The following is a 12,153-nucleotide window of genomic DNA, read 5'->3' as shown; positions in this document are numbered from 1 at the left end:
TTTGTTTCAATAGTTTTCTCTGCTTGGGTATTGCTTGTTAGCGTTAGCTGGGCATGCTCCAAATGACTATATATAATATTCTTATTGCAGGATTTAGCAGATGGTGCTATTGCACGCAGTTGTTTTGTTTTAGTGTGTGAGCAAATGTTCAGTTTTTGGAAGACATGCTCTGTTGTTTTGTTATGCAGTGGTTGCTGGAGAAAAGTGGTGATAGATAGCAGTTTGCTCTCTGGTTTATTCTCTGTTTGGAGGCAATTCTTGGGACAGAGTAGCTTCATGAAAACCAGGCATTGGTGGATGGGATTTCTGGAAGATCAGTTTGTCTGCATGCTGGTTGGCTGTTTGTGTTCCAGGACTAGTGCAAATAAAGCAAGTTGCATGTAGAAATTACCCAGACTTTGTTATTCCTCCTCCACTGGGAAGCTGATTTACAAATCCCTGGACATCTACTACCCCTTGACAGGGAGCCAAGAAATGGAACACCGGTGTCAGAAGAAGGGGCAACAGTATTAATGCCAAATATCCAAAACCAATATTTGTCCAAAGGCCATTTGGTCCTTCTCTCTGTGCTGCACTAACACAGCTAAGCTCAGCACAAGGTACTCAAGCTTTTGAACCCTCCCGCTAATGAACTGTCTTGTTTGGGCTGTGCTTTGTCTGTGAGGTGTGTTCTCAGAGCAACGTTTCAGGCTTTGCTATTCTGAAAGATGGTCCAGGAGTTAGGGCAATCTCCTGGGACTGAGGAGACCCAGCTTCAATTCCCTACTCCATTACATACTCTCTCTGTGTGACCTTGGGCAAGTCACTTAGTCTCCCTGTGTATCAGTTTCTTGCCTGTATGACAGGGATATTAGGTTAGTTCCCTACCTCAGAGGAGTGCTATAAGGATGAATACATTAAAGATTGTGAGGTGCCATATGCATACACAGACAGACACTGCTTTTCAATGACCTGGAGTTGGGCTCTGAGCATGGGGCTTTGAGTCCCCTGATTCCTTCTCTCCCACTATGGCATCTCTGCTACCCATACCCTAGCATGAATTACTGAAGCTCAAGGCTTTCTGGTGTGGGTCCTTGTTCCTGCAGCTTGCAAAAGCATGGAATTACACATCCCAAAATGCCTTGCAAGACATATCTTGAAAGAAGACATTTTGAGATGATATCCCAGACTCTCACAAGCTGCGGCTATTACTGGCAATTAACTTTGAATAGGTATTTGAAATGACTTCCCTGAAGCTGGTGTATGAGCTTCAGATGTCTTGCCAAAAAGGTCAGGAAGGATTATATTAAAACTTTTTTTTAATTAAAAAGGAAAATAAATAATCAAAATATCAAACTCAGATGACTTAGATTAGTCAGGCATGACTTGCCCTTGGTGAATCCATGCTGACTGTTCCTGATCACTTTCCTCTCCTCTAAGTGCTTCAGAATTGATTCCTTGAGGACCTGCTTCATGATTTTTCCAGGGACTGAGGTGAGGCTGACTGGCCTGTAGTTCCCTGGATCCTCCTCCTTCCTTTTTTTAAAGATGGGGACTACCTTAGCCTTTTTCCAGTCGTCCGGGACCTCCCCCGATCGCCATGAGTTTTCAAAGATAATAGCCAATGGCTCTGCAATCACATCCCCCTACTCCTTTAGCACTCTCGGATGCAGCGCATCCGGCCCCATGGACTTGTGCTCGTCCAGCTTTTCTAAATAGTCCCGAACCACTTCTTTCTTCACAGAGGGCTGGTCACCTCCTCCCCATGCTGTGCTGCCCAGTGCAGCAGTCTGGAAGCTGACCTTGTTCGTGAAGACAGAGGCAAAAAAAGCATTGAGTACATTAGCTTTTTCCACATCCTCTGTCATTAGGTTGCCTCCCTCATTCAGTAAGGGGCCCACACTTTCCTTGACTTTCTTCTTGTTGCCAACATACCTGAAGAAACCCTTCTTGTTACTCTTAACATCTCTTGCTAGCTGCACCTCCAGGTGTGATTTGGCCTTCCTGATTTCACTCCTGCATGCCCGAGCAATATTTTTATACTCTTCCCTGGTCATTTGTCCAATCTTCCACTTCTTGTAAGCTTCTTTTTTGTGTTCAAGATCAGCAAGGATTTCACTGTTAAGCCAAGCTGGTCGCCTGCCATATTTACTATTCTTTCTACACATTGGGATGGTTTGTCCCTGTAACCTCAATAAGGATTCTTTAAAATACAGCCAGCTCTCCTGGACTCCTTTCCCTCTCATGTTGTTATTCTCCCAAGGGATCCTGCCCATCAGTTCCCTGAGGTTGTCATAATCAGCTTTTCTGATATTCAGGGTCCGTATTCTGCTGCTCTCCTTTCTTCCCTGTGTCAGGATCCTGAACTAGACCATCTCATGGTCACTGCCTCCCAGGTTCCCGTCCACTTTTGCTTACCCTACTACTTCTTCCCGGTTTGTGAGCAGCAGGTCAAGAAGAGCTCTTCCCCTAGTTGGTTCCTCCAGTACTTGCACCAGGAAATTGTCCCCTACATTTTCCAAAAACTTCCTGGATTGTCTGTGCACCGCTGTATTGCTCTCCCAGCAGATATCAGGGTGATTGAAGTCTCCCATGAGAACCAGGGCCTGCGATCTAGTAACTTCCATTAGTTGCCAGAAGAAAGCCTCATCCCCCTGATCTGGTGGTCTATAGCAGACTCCCACCATGACATCACCCTTGTTGCTCACACTTCTAAACTTAATCCAGAGACACTCAGGTTTTTCTGCGGTTTCATACCGGAGCTCTGAGCAGTCATACTGTTCTCTTACATACAGTGCAACTCCCCCACCTTTTCTGCCATGCCTGTCCTCCCTGAACAGTTTATATCCATCCATGACAGTACTCCAGTCATGTGAGTTATCCCACCAGGTCTCTGTTATTCCAATCACATCATAATTCCTTGACTGTGCCAGGACTTCCAGTTCTCCCTTGTTTCCCAGTCTTCTTGCATTTGTGTGTAAGCAGTGTCAGGGTGAGCTCCACCCTGACATCTGGTGGTGAGGTGTGGCAAGTTGTGGAAAAAAAACTTTAGGGGCTGATCTCATTTGCATAGGCACACCCACCCCGCCTAGACTGAGGCCATAGCTGCCCAAATGGTCACTTCGGCTGCTGTGGGATCCCCAGTGTCTCTGTTATTGGGGCAGGAAGAATAAATTGTTATTACCCTGATTATGGGAACTGTGCTTGGAACTGTACTTGGCCTTTTGCTATGATGGAGGGACTCACCATCAACTAAGTAGCACTCGCTAGGCAAGGGTCATGGGTTCCAAAACTGTGTGAATTGAGAGAGACTTGAGACAGGTATTAGTACCTGGTGGTGTGGGTCCCTTTGTGAGGGCCTGAAGCACCAATTGCACCTCTGTCTCTCTCCACTGTGGAATGTCAGAGCTAATTTTGGGTCTATTAAGAGTCTTGCTACAGGTACTGTACTGCATTCACTTTGGCCTTAAGGTGCACCAGCACTAAGGCCCCCACTACTATGAGCTGAAATCACTGAGAGCTGAAATCATTGAGCACTGTGTCAAGTAGTGGGGAGCCAGAAGATCTAGAGTGCAGCGGTGTGTTCGTGAGACGGCGAGCTGTGCGGAGTGGAGCCGGTCGTGGTGGAGCGGAGCCGTCTGTGAGACAGCGGTGTGTTCGTGAGACGGCGAGCTGAGCAGAGCTGTTCGTGAGACGGCGAGCTGTGCAGAGCGGAGCCATTCATGAGACAGCGAGCTGAGCAGAGCTGTTCTTGAGACAGCGAGCGGTGCAGAGCAGAGCCGGTCGTGGTGGAGTGGAGCCGTTCGTGAGACAGCGGTGTGTTCGTGAGACGGCGAGCTGAGCAGAGCTGTTCGTGAGACGGCGAGCGGTGCAGAGCGGAGCCGGTCGTGGTGGAGCAGAGCCGTTCGTGAGACAGCGTAGCAGAGCAGAGCCCTGTGGGGCAGTCAGCTTCAGGACACGTAAGGTGCCCCTTACCCCTTTCCCCCACACACAGGCACATTTTAGCCAGACTGGGGAGTAACACTATGCAGATGAACTTTTGAACTCTGGGGCTGGACTTTTTGGACTTTGGGTGATTTGTGGATTGCTGGACTCAAGAGACGTTTGGGTGCTGGGACTCACGAACCCGAGGGAAAGGGGCATGCCCCAATTTGCTTGGGGTGGTTTTTTTTTGCTCATGGGTTGTGTTATGAATCCTGTTGGTGGTGTCTCCCCAACATAATGCCACATTGTTTCTCTCTGTTATTAAAAGGCTTTTTGCTACACTCAGACTATGTGCTTGCGAGAGGGGAAGTATTGCCTCTTGGAGGCGCCCAGCGGGGGTGGTATATATTTGTCCCAGGTCACTGGGTGGGGGCTCGAGCCGGTTTGCATTGTGTTATTGGAATGGATCCCCTAGATATTGAACCCGGCCCTTGTTGCTGCCAACTCTGATGGGCAGAAGGGTTACATGTGTATAGGCACCTGAGATAACTTGCTGTTTGTCCTGCTTTCTTAGCATGAGGTAGGAGCCCTCCCCTTTCGCGCTCTCCTGCTCTTGCTTCCTCCCGGTATCCCACGTCCCCACTTACCTCAGGGCTTTGGTCTCCTTCCCCCGGTGAACCTAGTTTAAAGCCCTCCTCACTAGGTTAGCCAGCCTGCTTGCGAAGATGCTCTTCCCTCTCTTTGTTAGGTGGAGCCTGTCTCTGCCTAGCACTCCGCTTTCTTGGAACACTGTCCCATGGTCAAAGAATCCAAAGCCTTCTCTCCGACACCACCTGCGTAGCCATTCGTTGATTTCCACGATTCGATGGTCTCTACCCAGGCCTTTTCCTTCCATGGGGAGGATGGACGAAAACACCACTTGCGCCTCAAACTCCTTTATCCTTCTTCCCAGAGCTACGTATTCCACAGTGATCCGCTCAAGGTCATTCTTGGCAGTATCATTGGTGCCCATATGGAGAAACAGGAAGGGGTAGCGATCCGAGGGCTTGATGAGTCTCTGCAGTCTCTCCATCACATCGCGAATCCTAGCTCCTGGCAAGCAGCAGACTTCTTGGTTTTCCCGGTCGGGGCGGCAGATAGATGACTCAATCTGACCCAAGTCAGACAGTACCCTGGAAGGTCCAATCCCTGTCATTTTGCAGTATGGATGCAGGTCAATCCACAGACCTGAATCAGAAGGTCTGTGTAGTGCAGTACGGAAGTGTTAGCCTCGCTGAGACACCCAGGTCCGGGAATTGTAAGCCCAGGTTTACAATGCAGTGTGGACTCTCAAGCATGGGATTGGAAACACTGAGCCCCCAAACCCTGGTCCCACAGACCAGGCTTAGCGTTCAATGCAAACATATCCAAAGTGACTAGGAGTCTGATCTCCTGCATTCTATTCCCATCTGACTTGTTGTCACCTTAGGTAAATCATTTAACTCCTGTGGCTCAGTTTTCCTATCTGTAAAACAGTGATAAACATGTTCCTTAGAAGTGTGTTGTAAGAATTAATCAGCGGTTTTGTATAACACTTTGAAAATGCAAAGCACTGTGTTGTCTGAGTACTGAACATTAGTAGATTGAAACATCCTATGTTACTTTCCAAAATAGGGTTGGTGGACAAATCTCTAAGCCTCAAAAATTTAGCCCTCAATTCAGGAGAGCACTTTAAGCACATGCTTATAGTTAAGATACTATTGAAGTGCCCTTCCTAAATAGGGATGCTTTCCTGAATCAGGGCCATCGTTTATTAAATGGTCCCTCCTGACAGACAATATACAGAAACTGCTCCAGGTCTTTCAAAATAAGTGATAACCCACAATTGAGAGGGAACAGGAAAACAAAATACCCACAGAAAGAAAGGGGAAAAAAAGGTGGTTTTCAGCTTGTCACCTGCAAGGAGCATATAAGTTACAACAAAAACAAAATGCTTGCTGCCAGTTTTTGTTTTGTCTGTGCTTTACATAAGTTTATTTAAAATATAAGAACATAACGTGTTGCTTGGTAGTTAAAATGTCAATATCTAGGATACTGAAAGAACTGTGCCTAAAGCACTTTTTTGGCTTTAGTTCAACAAAACACTTCAACATGTGCTCAAATGCTTTGATGATCTAGGATTCTAGGGCCTAAAGTCTTAGGGCACCATACTGCAAACACATAGGCAAGTGCTTAGCTTTATGCACCTAGTGCTACTGCTTCAGTGTTTGCAGGATCAGTGCCTTTGAGTAGTAAATAGCTAAAACACCGTGATGGTTTTTAACCATGCATTCTGAGTTTAAAACACCTGAGGGCTGGTCTACACTCCAAAGTTAGGTGGATGTAAGTGTGGCACTTCAAAGCAGCACCCTGGAACCCCCATATTCACCCCGTCATATAATTGATATATTTCATACAAAGCATGCCACGTAAGATATCGTGTGAAAGGTCATGATCTGCTGAAACCCATTGTTCTGTCAAAATATGTATATCGTTAGTGTGTATGAAGTTATAAGATTTTGCTGTATGGTTGTTACTGAAATATGTAAGTTTGGAGAACTGGCATTGGAGACTCTCAGTGACAAAGAAGGAGACCCGCTCCCAGGACTGTTTTTAAATGATCAGTAATCAGCAGGGGAGTTGTAATCAAAGAATTTACAATGCTGTAAGAGGGCTGTGCAAGCATAACATACTGGGAATTGCTTAACTCTGACTCAGCAAAGCCCCTTAGGACGTGTCTGGGCTAGTGTTTTCCAGGCACATGGAGTGAAGATATAAAATAGAAGGATATAATAGAGGATATAAAATAAAAGGCATCATGCTTTTGCCTTTCTCCTCCCCTACCTACACTGGAAGCAACAAGAATGCTGGAAAGAGAAAGACCTGAACTGAGGTGACTGGTCCCAGGCTTGAAGGGAAAGCCTATGTATTAAGAACTATAACCTATCTGCAACATCCAGTGGGGTGAGAAAAACTGCTTGGTTTGATCCAAATACTGCCCAGTCTAGTAAGATTTAAGATTTAAACTGTGCACCTATCTCTGACCTTTTGTGCCTACCACTTATAATCACTTAAAATCTATCTTTCTGTAGTTAATAAATCTGTTTTATATTTCACCTAAAACGTGTGTTTTGGTTGAATTGCTTGAGAAATCTCAGCTCAGTTTACAAAGGCTAGTGTGTGTCCTTTCCACATCAAGGGAGGGGCAGACTGGGCAATAAACTTACACTAGTCAGGCTTCTGACCAGGGCAACACTCTATTTCGTGGGTTCAAGGCTGGGACTTGGGAGATTTGCTGGTGCCTTTCTCTGGGTGATTCGTTAGTGTCTCAGGGAACATTCATGCAAGTTAGCTAGGTGTGCTGCTCCACATGCTGAGTGATGACAGTGCTCGAAGGGTTTGCTGCTTGTCACTAGTAAAGCATTGTAAGAGACAGCCCAGGCTGGAGAGTTAAGGGGGCAAAGTGGTACCCCACTTCCAGGTTGTACCCCAGGGATCTCATCACAGTAAAGTTGAACTATTTGTGTACTTATGTTTGTCTCCAGCCTATGCAACATCTTGTTACAGTGGCACAGTAAAACCACCTCCCTGAATGGTGTTGAGCCCTCATCGACCTACTGAGGTTGACGCAGTGTGAGTGTAGACAGGGTTGACACAGGTGATGCAGTAACAGTTCTCCAGCAGCTGTATCACTATGCCCCATTCCCTGCAACAGTTACTGATCTGGTCACAATTATGAACTCCACTGCTCAAGGATCATAGAGACCAGAAGCCACCTCCTCCCCTATTAAAAACACCCCACACATTTTTGAAATGCCTTTTTCTAATTGTCTACCTTGGCGAGTACACCTAGCAGCTCACCTTGTTGCATGCAACTGCTCAACCGCTTGTGCTGGCCTCATGTGCTTGACATACTCCTGCCTGGAGTAGACAGAAAGTATTGGATCTCCTGAGCCTGTGGGAAGAAGGGGCCATGCAGGCACTTCTCGCAACCATCCATAGAAATGTGGACTTCTACTAAAAGATTGCACAAGGGATGCAGGCGAAGGAAGACGATGGGATCAGTAGCAGAGCTGAATGACAGCAAAGAAACTGTGTCAGGCATGCCACAAGGCCAGCGATGTCCCCAATCTGGTGGTGAGTCACATCTGCATGCCATACTTGGCAGAGTCCTCCTCCAGCACCCCACAGACCACTGGGGATAGCTCACAGGAACCTGCAAAAGAGACCCTGGCCATGAACAGCAGGTGAGAGATGTAGCAAGGATGGTCCAGCCATGCCACAAGCCAGGACCTGTTTGAGACTGCACCACTGTCTAATCAATCCTTCCAACTGAGCATAGACATCCCTGATGAAGGGGAAGGGACCTGGGGTAAGGGTATGCATGCACTTTCCCCTGCAGTGTTTAAATTTGAAGATGGCGCCACTCCCATTGCCAAATTAACAAGACACAAGTATTGACTTTTCATTTTTTTATTTATACAAGAAGAGGTAGCGGTACAACAAACAGAGGTGGAGTTGGTATCTGCTTTTCATTCCCCTATAGGGCAGGTGCGGTTGGGGGAGAGATATGTGAAGCGGTTTATGCACTTCTGAATGTTCTTTGTATCCTCCGGAGATATCTTGATTAAACTTCCATGAAGATACTCTGCAGTCCTCTCCCTTCTCTCCTTTTTTACGGATGACTGCCTTATATCTTCCTCCCTTGTAGGACACTTTCCCACACCACTCTGCAATTTGACTGGCACCATTGCAGGAAACGGGCTAGGGACATATGGGTCTGCACGCCAACCTGTACCCCAGCCTGGTGAAAGTGAGCGAGGATGGGGGAGAGTGAGGGAGGAAGGGGGGATGGAGTGGGTGGGAGGTGGAGCCTCAGAGAAGGGGCAGAAGGTGGGGCAAAGGTGTTCGGTTTTGTGCTATTAGAAAGCTGGCAACCCTATTACAGCTTCCTGAACAAGGGCGGGGTCCCCCCAGAATGACTGTCATCATTTCCATAGGCACCGACTTCCCCTCTTTCCCATGGATGCTCGATACCACCTCTGTCCCCGGCCCTGCCCCCATCCACTCCTTTCATGAGGCCCCACCCTGCCCTGCCTCTCCCCCCCTGCCCCACCCCCATTCCCACCCCTTCCCCAAAGTCCCTGCCCCAACTCCGCCTCCTCCCTGCCCCTATGCCAACTCCTTCCCCAAATCCCTGCCCCAGCCCTGTCTCTTCCCCACCTCCTCCCCTGAGCATGCCACGTTCCCACTCCCTCCCAGAGCATGCTAATGCTGCCAAACAGCTGTTTGGTGGTGGCCGGGCAGGAAGCGCTGGGAGATAGGTGGAGGAGGCGGTGGGGTGGAGGGCGAGGGGAGCTTGGCTGCCGGGGGGTGCAGAGCACCCACTAATTTTTCCCTGTGGGTGCTCCAGCCCTGGAGCCCCCATGGAGTCAGAGTGTATTGTCATTTCTGTATTGCCAATGCTAATCCACCGCGTGGGAAAGAATGTCCCTGCTTGCAGCATTATGAACAGTCCTATGTTCTTATAGATGTGAGCATCATGCATCTCCTGACCAGCCCATACTTATAACGGTGACCCACCAACACTTGCATAACTATAGAAAACCAGCCTTTCATATGGGTGCACTCTGCGGCAAGGTGGGCTGGCACTAAAATAGGATATGCGTGCCATCTATTGCTCCACTGCAGTTCGGGAATCCCATTGCCAGCAAGTTAAAGAAGTGTGGGCTGGATGAATGGACTATAAGGTGGATAGAAAGCTGGCTAGATCGTCGAGCTCAACAGGTAGTGATCAATGGCTCCATGTCTAGTTGGCAGCCGGTATCAAGCGGAGTGCCCCAAGGGTCAGTCCTGGGGCTGGTTTTGTTCAATATCTTCATTAATGATCTGGAGAATGGCGTGGACTGCACCCTCAGCAAGTTTGCAGATGACACTAAACTGGGAGGAGTGGTAGATACGCTGGAGGGTAGGGATAGGATACAGAGGGACCTAGACAAATTAGAGGATTGGGCCAAAAGAAATCTGAGGAGGTTCAACAAGGACAAGTGCAGAGTCCTGCACTTAGGAAGGAAGAATCCCATGCACTGCTACAGACTAGGGACCGAGCGGCTAGGCAGCGCAAGTTCTGCGGAAAAGGACCTAGGGGTTCCAGTGGACGAGAAGCTGGATATGAGTCAGCAGTGTGCCCTTGTTGCCAAGAAGGCTAATGGCATTTTGCGCTGTATAAGTAGGGGCACTGCCAGCAGATTGAGGGATATGATCATTCCCCTCTATTTGACATTGGTGAGGCCTCATCTGGAGTACTGTGTCCAGTTTTGGGTCCCGCACTACAAGAAGGATGTGGAAAAATTGGAAAGAGTCCAGCGGAGGGCAAGAAAAATGATTAGGGGGCTGGAGCACATGACTTATGAGGAGAGGCTGAGGGAACTGGGATTATTTAGTCTACAGAAGAGAAGATTGGGCTGGGGGGAGGCGGTTGATAGCTGTTTTCAACTACCTGAAAGGGGGTTCCAAAGAGGATGGATCTAGGCTGTTCTCAGTGGTAGCAGATGACAGAACAAGGAGCAGTGGTCTCAAGTTGCAGTGGGGGAGGTTTAGGTTGGATATTAGGAAAAACTTTTTCACTAGGAGGTGTGATGGGGCAAGGCCAGATGGCTATAGAAAAGTAGTGGGAGATAGATATATTAGCTCCAGGCTAAACAAATCCCTGGTACCAGGATAAGTGAAATGGCAGCTGCTCCAGGTCAATTAAGACATCTGGGGCCAATTAAGAACTTTCCAGAAGTCAGGGAGAATGCTAGGTTGATTGGGACACCTGAAGCCAATCAGGGGCTGGCTGAAACTAGTTAAAAGCCTCCCAGTCAGTCAGGTGGGTGTGCATGTCAGGAGCTGTGGGAGGAAGTTGCACTGTTGGAGAGACTGAGTAGTATACATCATATCAGGCACAAGGAAGGAGGCCCTGAGGTAAGGGTGAAGTGGAGCTTGAGGAAGTGAGGGCTGCTGTGGGGGAAGTAGCCCGGGGAATTGTACACGTCATGTTACTAAAAGGTCAGCTACCACAGCTGATACTATTAGGGTCCCTGGGCTGGAGTCCAGAGTAGAGGGTGGGCCCGGGCTCCCCCCCCTTTGCCCCCTGATTAATCACTGAGACTGGGAGACAACAGAGACTGTGCAAGGAAGGATAACTTCTCCTCACCTCCTTCGCTGGCTTATGATTAAAATGGCTCAGTAGACTGTGACCCTTGTCTTTAGAGAGAGAAGGGTTACGTGGAGGGTCCAAGTGAGCCTCTGAGGCTAGCGAAATCCGCCAGGAAACGGGGGACCCATGGAGGCAAGGACAGAGCTTTGTCACAGAAGGTGGTGAAGCACTGGAATGGGTTACCTAGGGAGGTGGTGGAATCTCCTTCCTTAGAGGTTTTTAAGGTTGACTTGACAAAGCCCTGGCTGGGATGATTTAGTTGGGGATTGGTCCTGCTTTGAGCAGGGGGTTGGACTAGATGACCTCCTGAGGTCCCTTCCATCCCTGAGATTCTATGATTGCTGCAAATCAACCCACTGTGTCCTGCATGTTGCTGAGAGTCACAGCTCATCAGACAATTAATGGCCATACTCATTTGCATGACAATAGCCCTCATAGTGGATTTTCTAACGCCAAAATGATTTCTCACTGACTAGTAGCAATCCGGCATTGCAGCCTTTCAGTTTACGATTGCCATTCCCTTTTCCACTGCCAGTGCAGCTCTCATTTGTGTGTCCCCCACACCGGAGAGCTGGGCTGAGCTTGGCACTCAGGCCCAGGGATGTGGCCTTTCACATTTGAAAGTTCTACAGCCATGGCTCATTGTCCCAAACCTGCATTTTGGTGCGATCCCACAAGCCAGGGCTTCTTTCTTGAGCCCCAAAGGAGCATTCCACCATCCGCAGCTGCTCAGTGAATGCCACCACCAAGCTGGAATTGTTGTTTGCTATATCCCCTAGCAATCTGTCCTCGGCAGAATCGTCCTGTCTCCCGTTGTTGAAGTACTTCCTGCGAATCTGCAAATATAGGAGGAGGCACATGCATCCTGTATTTGCAATGTTCATGAGAACCGCGCAGAGCTCCGAGGACTCCATGCTTCTACTCAAAGATGGCAGACACTGAAAAGTGCCATGTGGGTTTGTGGGATTTTTTTAAAAAAAGACACAAAAATTATGGGATATTGATGGCATTAGGGGATGGAGAAAGTTACA

Source organism: Natator depressus, chromosome 3, assembly GCF_965152275.1.
Source record: "Natator depressus isolate rNatDep1 chromosome 3, rNatDep2.hap1, whole genome shotgun sequence".
Taxonomy (NCBI): domain Eukaryota; kingdom Metazoa; phylum Chordata; order Testudines; family Cheloniidae; genus Natator; species Natator depressus.
This window is presented reverse-complemented; position numbering follows the sequence as displayed.